The 9363-nt window shown below is 48.2% G+C and overlaps 2 pseudogenes; both read left to right on the top strand.

Moving 5' to 3' along the window:
- The first annotated feature begins 1051 nt into the window (after positions 1-1051).
- LOC112213213 lies at positions 1052-2256 on the top strand (annotated as a pseudogene).
- A 6001-nt stretch (positions 2257-8257) lies between these two features.
- Positions 8258-9363, top strand: part of LOC112213211 — an 18655-nt pseudogene continuing 17549 nt past the window's right edge.

Below are 9363 nucleotides of genomic sequence, written 5' to 3'. Positions count from 1 at the left end.
CTTAGGTGGTCCGTTATAAGCCACGTGCACCAGTCCATTATGCACTTAGGGTGGGATAAAACGCTGGAGAAGCTCTACGAGTATTACTGGTTCGAAGGAATGGCGAAGTATGTTCGCAAATGCGTGGAGAACTGTCATGCTTGTCGAGTTTCAAAGGCAAGCTCAGGAAAAATACAAGCGGAATTACATCCTATACCTAAGACCAGCATACCTTGGCATACGATTCATGTGGATATAACGGGCAAACTAAGCGGTAAAAGTGACTCGAAGGAGTATGTCGTTGTGTTAGTCGACGCCTTCACCAAATTTGTATACTTGTACCATACCCGTAAGATAGATTCCCTGAATACCATTAAAGCGCTAGAGTACGCCATATTTTTATTCGGCAGTCCCTGCCGGATAATAGCGGATCAAGGAAGATGCTTTACGGGTAAAGAATTCCAAGATTTTTGCCAAGATAGGAACATTCAGCTCCACCTAATAGCAACCGGTGTTAGTAGGGCCAACGGACAGGTAGAGCGTATTATGAGAACGCTAAAAAATATGTTCACGACAATAGAAACAACCAGGCGGTCTTGGCAAGACGCGATCGGGGAAATACAATTGGCTTTAAATTGCACCACCAACCGCGTAACTAAATCAAGCCCGTTGGAACTACTGATCGGTAAAGTAACTAGGTCATACGACTCGACACTACTCGATAATATAGAGGGAGAGGCTAGTGCCAAGTACGACAAGGACAGATTTGACAAAACTAAGGCGCAAGTGGTTAGGTTCAACCTCGGTGATTTTGTGCTACGAAAACTTGAAGAGAGAAACCAATGTAAACTAGATCCGAAATTTAAGGGTCCATTTAGGATAGCAGAGATTTTGGAGGGGGACAGATATGTTCTAAAAACGTTAGACGGCAAACGCTCTTACAAGTATAGTCACGACAGGTTGAGGAAAATGCCAGATAGTCGCATTTCTGCGGATTTGTACGTTGGTAGTAGTGGCGAGGACAGTGACCCGAGCGACACGATTACCCCGACGCCCGAGGGTCATTAACCCAACGCTAGGAAAATCAGTTGCCGAATTGAAGCTAGGCATTGGAAGTCAGGGAACCATTGTGACCAAAGAGTTTGAATCTGTAACTAACACCACAAAAGAAACCGCGAAATCGAGAAGTAGGGATCGTATACCAATAGCGAGCGCACCCGAAATGATATTTGACCCTGAAAGCGACGACGATGACGAATAATAAGACTACAATGAACTGCGACAACACGATTATGTTATCAGCCATCAGATACATTCCAATTTCAAACGGTGACAATGATGTTGGAGTGGAAGATTTCATAAAAGTACGTGCTATGCGAATGCGTTGTTCACAAAAAAATGTGTTATTGGAAGCCATTAAAATCGATAGAATAGTTGGTACAGCCACGCAAAGTATTCGGAACATACGTATTGAAAATTATGCAGATATACATGTCGCTTTGAGATCCAACGTAGGAGTTCAAGTAACATCTGACGAATAAGGTGAACAATTACGCGATTTGAAACAAGGACGCGACGAATCTGTTCAAAGTCTCAATATCCGATTCCGTCGCATATTAAATAAAGTTACCTATGGAATAACTAATGAAACTCCACAATCACTTACACGACAAACAATGATTGAAACCACCATGAGAAAAGTAAGTCTAATTTATTTGAAAGGACTTCGACACGACATAGGACGCATACTGTTAGCAAACGAACCAGTTTCATTGATCGAAACAGAAAAGAAAGCCGCTGACATTGAAAGATACTTACGAGAAGAACAAGAGGAATGGAGAAGGACAGCTACTCGACCAACAGCAACGTATAACCGACTTAGTAACAGACTAATGCAGACAAGCAACCGACCACTACCGGCCACACGTAATAATCCAATCAACAAAAATGTGTCATCATTTTTTAAAACGGAACGTATACCACTTGTTCAGCGACAACAAGTAAAATGTTTCAAATATGGTGAATTGGGATAACGCAGTGTCAAAATTTTCAATTAACCAGCCAAAGAAACCTACCACCTCCGCGGGCAAAGCAGATCGGAACAGATGAGAACGAGGATCAGTATCAGCAGAAAGAAACGACAACGGAAGACCAGGAATACCAAGGTTTAACACAACAGCCGGACAACCATTTACAATACCATTCAGAGGAATTGCAGGAGAACGAGTTCATCTTACTGATACCGGAGCAGGGATAAATTTGATGAAAAAAAAAATCGGACATACCGCAGGATTACCGGGTCCGCAGGAAGCACAGCCTCCGCCGCCAACGGTCGCGGCGAAGGCGTGGGACGTCACACGCGGCGGGGGGACGAGTCCGCGGGGGACCCGGATTCCTTTATCGCGGTTCTCATACCTAATGAGACGATCCCGTTAGACGCTGGATGGTAGGCCGTTGTACGCAAATGTTTGACGCCGAGCAACCGGCATAATTCCTCGAATAAGCGCGATTCGAATTGACGTCCTTGATCAGTCGTAATTTTCAAGGGAACGCCGAAACGAGATATCCAGGTAGAAAGGAGGGCCGAAGCCACGGTTGACGCTTCGATATCGGCGATAGGTATGGCTTCAGGCCAACGCGAAAAACGATCGATACACGTTAGACAATAACGGTATCCTTGCGAATATTGCATTGTGATGATGTTTACGTGTATATGCTCAAACCGGCCCGCTAACGTTCCGAACGTTCCGACGGGCGAGGATACGTGTCTGGTGACTTTGTTGCGCTGACACGGTATGCATTGTCGCGTCCACGTTCGGCAATCTTTATTTACCGACGGCCAGACGAAGCGCGTCGCTACCAATTTTCGCGTAGCACGCATTGGCAGTGGACGTGGATAATTAACGAACACTTATTTGCCGAAGCCAGTATGAGTTCTATACTCCAGGAATGGCGTGGTCGGCCTTAAAGCCGAGCCCTTGCACGCTCACACTACTTGTGACATTCGATACGTCGCATGATAATAGCAAAGACCGTAGTTCTGTGAATCTTTTCCCGGGCGTGGTCTGTTCCGCCTCATGTTTGGGCGTTGATAGCGGCGCCGGTCGAAGCGCAGTGCCTCGATTTGTGCCTCTATTCTGGAGAGCCTGTGGTGGTGGTGTGGATGATTCTAGGGGGCATCTCGTCGTTCGCCTCCCGCACTTTCGGTCATGATAGCGGCGACCCTCTGTCTTGTCAGCGAATGTGTTTCGTAAATCCGGTCGGCCGCCCGCGTCGACTTCTCTACGTCAGTTTCATCCACCGCGGCCAGGGCGGTGTCTATATATTCCGGGAGTCGCTCGCTCCAGAACGTAAGGAGGAAATCACCCGGCATGTAGGGGTCGGCTAGTCTTCTCAGATGCTGATGGAATTGGGACGGCTTTCGGTCGCCCATCTCTTCGGAGGTCAGCAGCTTGCGTGACCTCGTGCTGGCTGTATCTGCCAACTCTCGAATGATCGTGTTTTTTAACTTATCGTATTGTTCCGCCTCTGGTATCCTTCTCCTCACGTCCTCGATATGCAATATGTACCGACCGCCGAGTCACCTGGCGAGGGTCACGAACTTTCGCTTGTTGTCCGTAAGATCCATGTCCTCGAACTGTATTTCCAGAAGCGTAAACCACGCCGTGACCTCCGACGGCTGCAGCGGAGGCATATTAATTATTTGGTAAACTCGTGCACTTTTCGCAATCCCGTCGGTATTTGCCATCGTACAGCAGTTTCAATTCGCGGCGTTTAGAGTCTCAGTATCACTATCACAGTCACCTCTTTAACTTTCAATCACGTCGGGGTCACCAATTTGAGGTGGAATGGTGTAATAGGTACTGAAGTACACTAGTACACTCTCGAGGGTCAAAAGAGGACCCACCAATGGCAGCTGTCGGTGTGAAATCCGAACACCTAACGATACTCAAAGTTGTTGGGCTCTGCACAACACACTGCATATGCGTGCAGGTAAGTGATGGACAAACAGAGCTATACGCGATAATTCAGTATTTTCCGCCGACTGAAGACATTGGAGTTGCCATAGAACAACTGGAGAAGGTGTTGAGAAGTCTAAGAGGTAAGAAGATCATTATCGGCCTGGACTCCAACGCTAAGTCACCATTATGGAATAGCAGGTATATAGACGACAGAGGAGAAGCCTTAGAGGCTGTTATAGCACAATTCGGCCTCTGCGTCCTTAATCAACCAGGACAGGCCTATACCTTCGAGACAACTCGAGGGTGGTCGAACATAGATGTAACCCTGACGACTCCAGGGGCAATACCTCTCGTACAAGAATGGAGAGTTCAAGACGACGGAACCTCCAGCGACCATAGAGTCCCAGAGACGCACGTGGTTCTCGGGATAAGAAGTACCGAATGGCAGCTTGAGGAAAAACTTTACATCACACGAAAAGCCGACTGGGAAGTGTTCCAAAGAATCGTCATAGAGGAGATAGAGACGCTCCGAGGGATCACCCTCCAGCAAGCTGAAGACGTGGATCGAATGGTCGAACAATTGCAGGCCGTCCTCAGAAGAGCCCGCGACGCGGCCATTCCCAAGAAGATATGACATTATAGGTCGGTACCATGGTGGACGCCCGAGCTCACACGAGCAAAGAAGGACGCCTACGGGGCAAGAAGAAGGTACCAGGGGGCTAAGGACCTTGCAACGAGGGAAGAAGAGAAGCTGCGGCACGGGGAAATTAGGAAAGAGTATACGAGGAGGATCACCAGAGCCAAGATCCAGAGCTGGCAGGAATTTGTCACAAGAGAGGGCAATAAGGAACTCTGGGGAATTGCTTACAAAACGGTCGCGGGTAAACTTCGCGGAGAAGTGGCAGGATCGACCTTGCAGACGCCACAAGGAGATACCTCCAACTGGCGTACGACTGCGGGCGCGATGCTGTCCGCCATCGTACTAGACGACCAAGAAGAAACGGACACGACGGAGCAGGCAGAGATCAGGAGGAATATGATAATCCCTCCAAACGAAGAAGACACCCCAGAGTTCCGGTTCGAAGAACTCGGCGGCGCCGTGAAGCGACTGAAGAGGGGCAAATGTCCTGGCCCAGATCTGATTGAAGCGGAGATAATTCAACGTGCCTGGTTGAATAATTTAACCATAATTTAACGAACACCTGTAACGCCCAGTATGAGATCTATACTCGAGGAATGGCGCTGTTGACCTCAAGCCGAGCCCTTGCACGCTCAGACTACTTGCCAAGGACAACACGAAATATAGAATTGTGCTGTGTTCAAGGCGAAGTCGCCCAAGGATCGCCTTGAAACAGCCAAAAGGGCGTCGTTCTGTACTAATTGCTTAGGCAAGGGATACTCTCTTACTCAATGCTCCGCCGGTACATGGCGCATCTGCAGACAGCGACACCACACATATTTGCATCAAGACCTAGGTCATGGCAAATCACGAACATATCGTGGCCTATCATCGAGCGGTCGATCGTCGAACGACCGATCATTCAACGGACGATCATCACCTAGTTCACGGATCCCTCGTTCGTCACATCGTTCGAGACGAACGACACGAAGAAGAAGGTGTGTCGTTTGCCATGCGAAAGGCAAAGAACTGCGTATGAATGTAAAAACAGTAATGAAGGATTGTGTGCCATCCCCTGCTTCGAAATATATCACTGTGAATTAAATTATTGATGTTGGAATACAACGATATTAATCGCATACAGATGAGGTGATTGATCGAACGTATTCTTCCCTTCGTTGCCCAGCGATATCCCCACTAGCGTGCGTTCGTGAGATGTACCGCGGCGGCTGGCGTGTGCATGCTCTTCCGAGAATTCGGCGGAAGAAGCGTAAGGATATGGATGGAACATTGGGCACGTCGGTGTGGCGCCTTGACGGCGTAGCGCTCTGTATCGCGAAGTTGCTAGAAGGTTCCATGGCACGTGACGCCACACAGACATTTACTCAGGTCACACTCTTTACTGCATAGAGAGTGGGGGTTCAAAATCTTTTCAAGGGCCATGGGTCACTAAGTCAGTTAGTCTGAGAATAACTAGCCAACTGTCAACATTCCACAACGCTCACTTATATTTCCTGTAATTTTTGTTTGATAAATATCACATAATATTATTTGAACACAAACATTGTGTCTTCTACAGATTATTAATCTTAATTTCGAGATTAAGTTCTAACAGGTTATGGGTCCAGATCCAATGTGCTAGTGTTGAAATAAGTTCGTGACTAAAATAAATATTAAACAATTAACAGAAAGTATGAAAGTAAAGTATAAGTGTATAATTGCGGACTATAGCAAATTAACAATGACGGGTAGTGCACCGTTTCGAGATTCAAAGACTTAACGGTAGCAACTACGTGACGTGGAGAGATAAACTAACATTGTTATTGATTAAAGATAAAGTTTGGACAGTGATTAGAGATCCAACTCCAGCGCCCGACAAGATGGATCAAAATTGGCTAGATAAAGACGATCAGGCTCCTGCGACAATTGGGTTACTTGTCGAGGATAGTCAGCTTATTCACATTCGGGGAGCAAAATCGGCGAAGCAAGCATGGGAGGCCCTAAAGAATTATCATCAGAAAGCATGGAGGCCCTAAAGAATTATCATCAGAGAGCATCGTTATCAAACAAAGTATTTCTGCTCAAGGATATATGTCGAATGAACTTAGCTGAAGGCGGAAATTTGGAAGAACACGTAACAGAAATGTTGAACATGTTCGATCAGCTAACAGCATTAGGAAAACCCTTGGATGAGGAGATGTCAGTCGCAATGATTCTACGTAGTCTGCCAGAGTCATACAGTCCTCTAATTAACAGTCTAGAAAGTAGGCCGGAATCAGATCTCACTATGGAATTCATCAAAGAGAAGCTCGTCGAGTTCATCAAAGGGAAGCTCATTGGCGAATATAAACGGCGCAGAGGTTCAGGATGAACAACAGACCAAAATGAAACGGTAATGAATGTAAGTGATGGTAGCAATAGTAAGACGAAATGTTTCTTTTGTAAGAAACCCAGGCACATGAAGAAGGATTGCCGTAAATACGCCAAATGGCAAACAAAGAAAGATAAAGTGAATAAGGTGATGAAATATACATCTGATGAAGAACAGCAAGCTTTCGTGAGTACAGAATATTAAGGCATCTGATAAATTTCCCAGGAACTTCGCCTCTGAATGAGTAATAAAGACAGAAAACGTACAGATGTATGGATTATTGTCTCAGGGGCTACGAGCCACATGACGGCAGACAGAAATTTTTCCAGCAGCTTCAATCCAGATGAAAAGGGTTTTGTACTTCTAGCAGACGAAGTTAAGGCAGCTCAAGTAAAAGGCAAAGGATCGGGTATCATAAAGTATCCAAGCAACGGTCAGATAATAAACATGCATATTGACAATGTGTTGTACATACCTGGACTAAGCTCGAACTTACTCTCGGTGAAAAAATTAACGAATGACGGCTATAAAGTAGGTTTCGAGTATGACAGTTGTCGTATTATAAAAGATGGAGTAGTAGAAGTGTTTGCTACAGCCTCGAACAACTTATATCTACTGATGACCATCGAAAGTGCATGTACAATTAAGGAGAAGGAACACAATGAAAACTGTCGACACACCTGGCCTAAGCGTTTCGGGCATAGAAACATAGATGCAATAAAGCAATTAGAGGACATACTTGTAACGGGGATAAAGATAAGGGACTGCGGCATAAGAGAAATTTGCGAGTGTTCTATAAAAGAAAAAATGACGAAAAAACCTTTCCCTAAACAATCAACGACGAGGACGAGTAATACTTTGGATCTTATACATACAGATGTTTGTGGCCCAATGCAAACTGCACCTCCAGGTAACAAAACGTATGGGAGTCTGGTGGGGGGATATATGGAAGGCAGACGTAGAGAGGACGGAGCTGCGAGCGTAATCGAAATCTCCGGAAAACTGGAGAGCTTAGGCAAGGGAGGTAACCAGAGTGGAGGACTAGTGCCTGTGAACGCAAAACGGGTGTAGATACAAGAAATCTGGCTTGGACAAGGCGTTAAAGCAAAACCAACCAAGTGTGAGGTTAGGATGGTGGAGTAGCCATATTAGGACGCGTGACAACAGCGCCGCTACACGGGCTACCCGAGGAACTACCCAGAGGCAGCCATATTGGCAAGTGCCCCGAAGCGCGTCGCGCGGGCCACTCGAAAGTGACAGCGACTGGCAGAGTGGCAAGTGCTGACTGAGCGACATTTCCCGCCCAACGGGGAAACAGACGCAACCATGGCGAAAGAGAAGGAGTTAGAGGAAAACGCTAGGGGACGGAGGGAAACGGAACTGGCTGCGGAGCTGCCGCACGTCAGCACCAGGAGCATGACGAAGGCGATGCCGCCAAAGGAGGGACCCTCCCGCTTCACGCTGGACAAGGAGGGAATATGGACCGAAGAAACAACAGAGGAGGAGGAAACCCCGGCCAGAGAAGCACCCCGAGCGAAGAGAAAGAAGGCCAATGAATCCCCCGAACTCCTCGCGGACCCGGCTGAAGGAATGAGAACAGCTACAACATGTAGAGGAGATGAGACCCTCGCTGCACCGACTGGAGGAACGACTGCAGAGAATAGAAAAAGGAGAAGGAAAGGAGGTCGCTCCTACCGCGAACACGAGAGGGATGGAGCCTGGAGCCAGAAACGCCCCAGCACCCAAGGGAGGCCGAACAACTGTCACGGAATGGCAGACCGTCGAAAGGAAAAGAAGCGGAAAGAAGAAGGAGACAGGGGAAGAAGCAGCCGACGAAGCTGATCCCCGAGACAGGGGCGGAGAGCCAGAGGAAAACCCCGGAGAGTGGATTGGAGAACGCACGAAGAGGGGGAGGCAGGGGGCCCCTCCCACGCACACCGCGAACGTCAGCGGTAACAATCACCCTAACGGACAAATCGAGCCAATCCTACGCGGAGGTGCTGGCTGCGGCCAAGGACTCTCCCTGACCGAGGTCGGCATCAATACGATGAGAATGCGGAAAACCATCACCGGAGGCGTCATCTTAGAGGTCCCTGAGGACCAGGGAAGGGAGAAGGCCGCAGCGCTCGCAGCACGACGCGGGCTCTGGACCCGAACGAGGTCCGCGTGGCGACACCCTTCCGAGCCGCGGAGGCAAGGGTGTCCCTGATAGACATAGCGGCCACCAAGGCGGAAATCCAGAACACCCTGGCGAGGGAGAGCGGCTGCAAGCCGGAGGACATCCGGCTGGGAGAAATCCGCCCCGCCCGGAACGGACTTGGCACCGTGTGGATACGAGGCCCTGCCAGTGCAGTGAGGAAACTGGCCCAGGCTGGAAAGGTCGCCATAGGCTGGTCGACGGCGAAGGTCGAAGCCATCGAACGGAGACCGTT

The sequence above is a fragment of the Bombus impatiens genome, unplaced genomic scaffold, assembly GCF_000188095.3.
Source record: "Bombus impatiens unplaced genomic scaffold, BIMP_2.2 scf_0536, whole genome shotgun sequence".
Lineage (NCBI taxonomy): Eukaryota > Metazoa > Arthropoda > Insecta > Hymenoptera > Apidae > Bombus > Bombus impatiens.
Note: the sequence above shows the minus strand (reverse complement) of the source record. Positions and strands in the feature narration are given on the sequence as shown.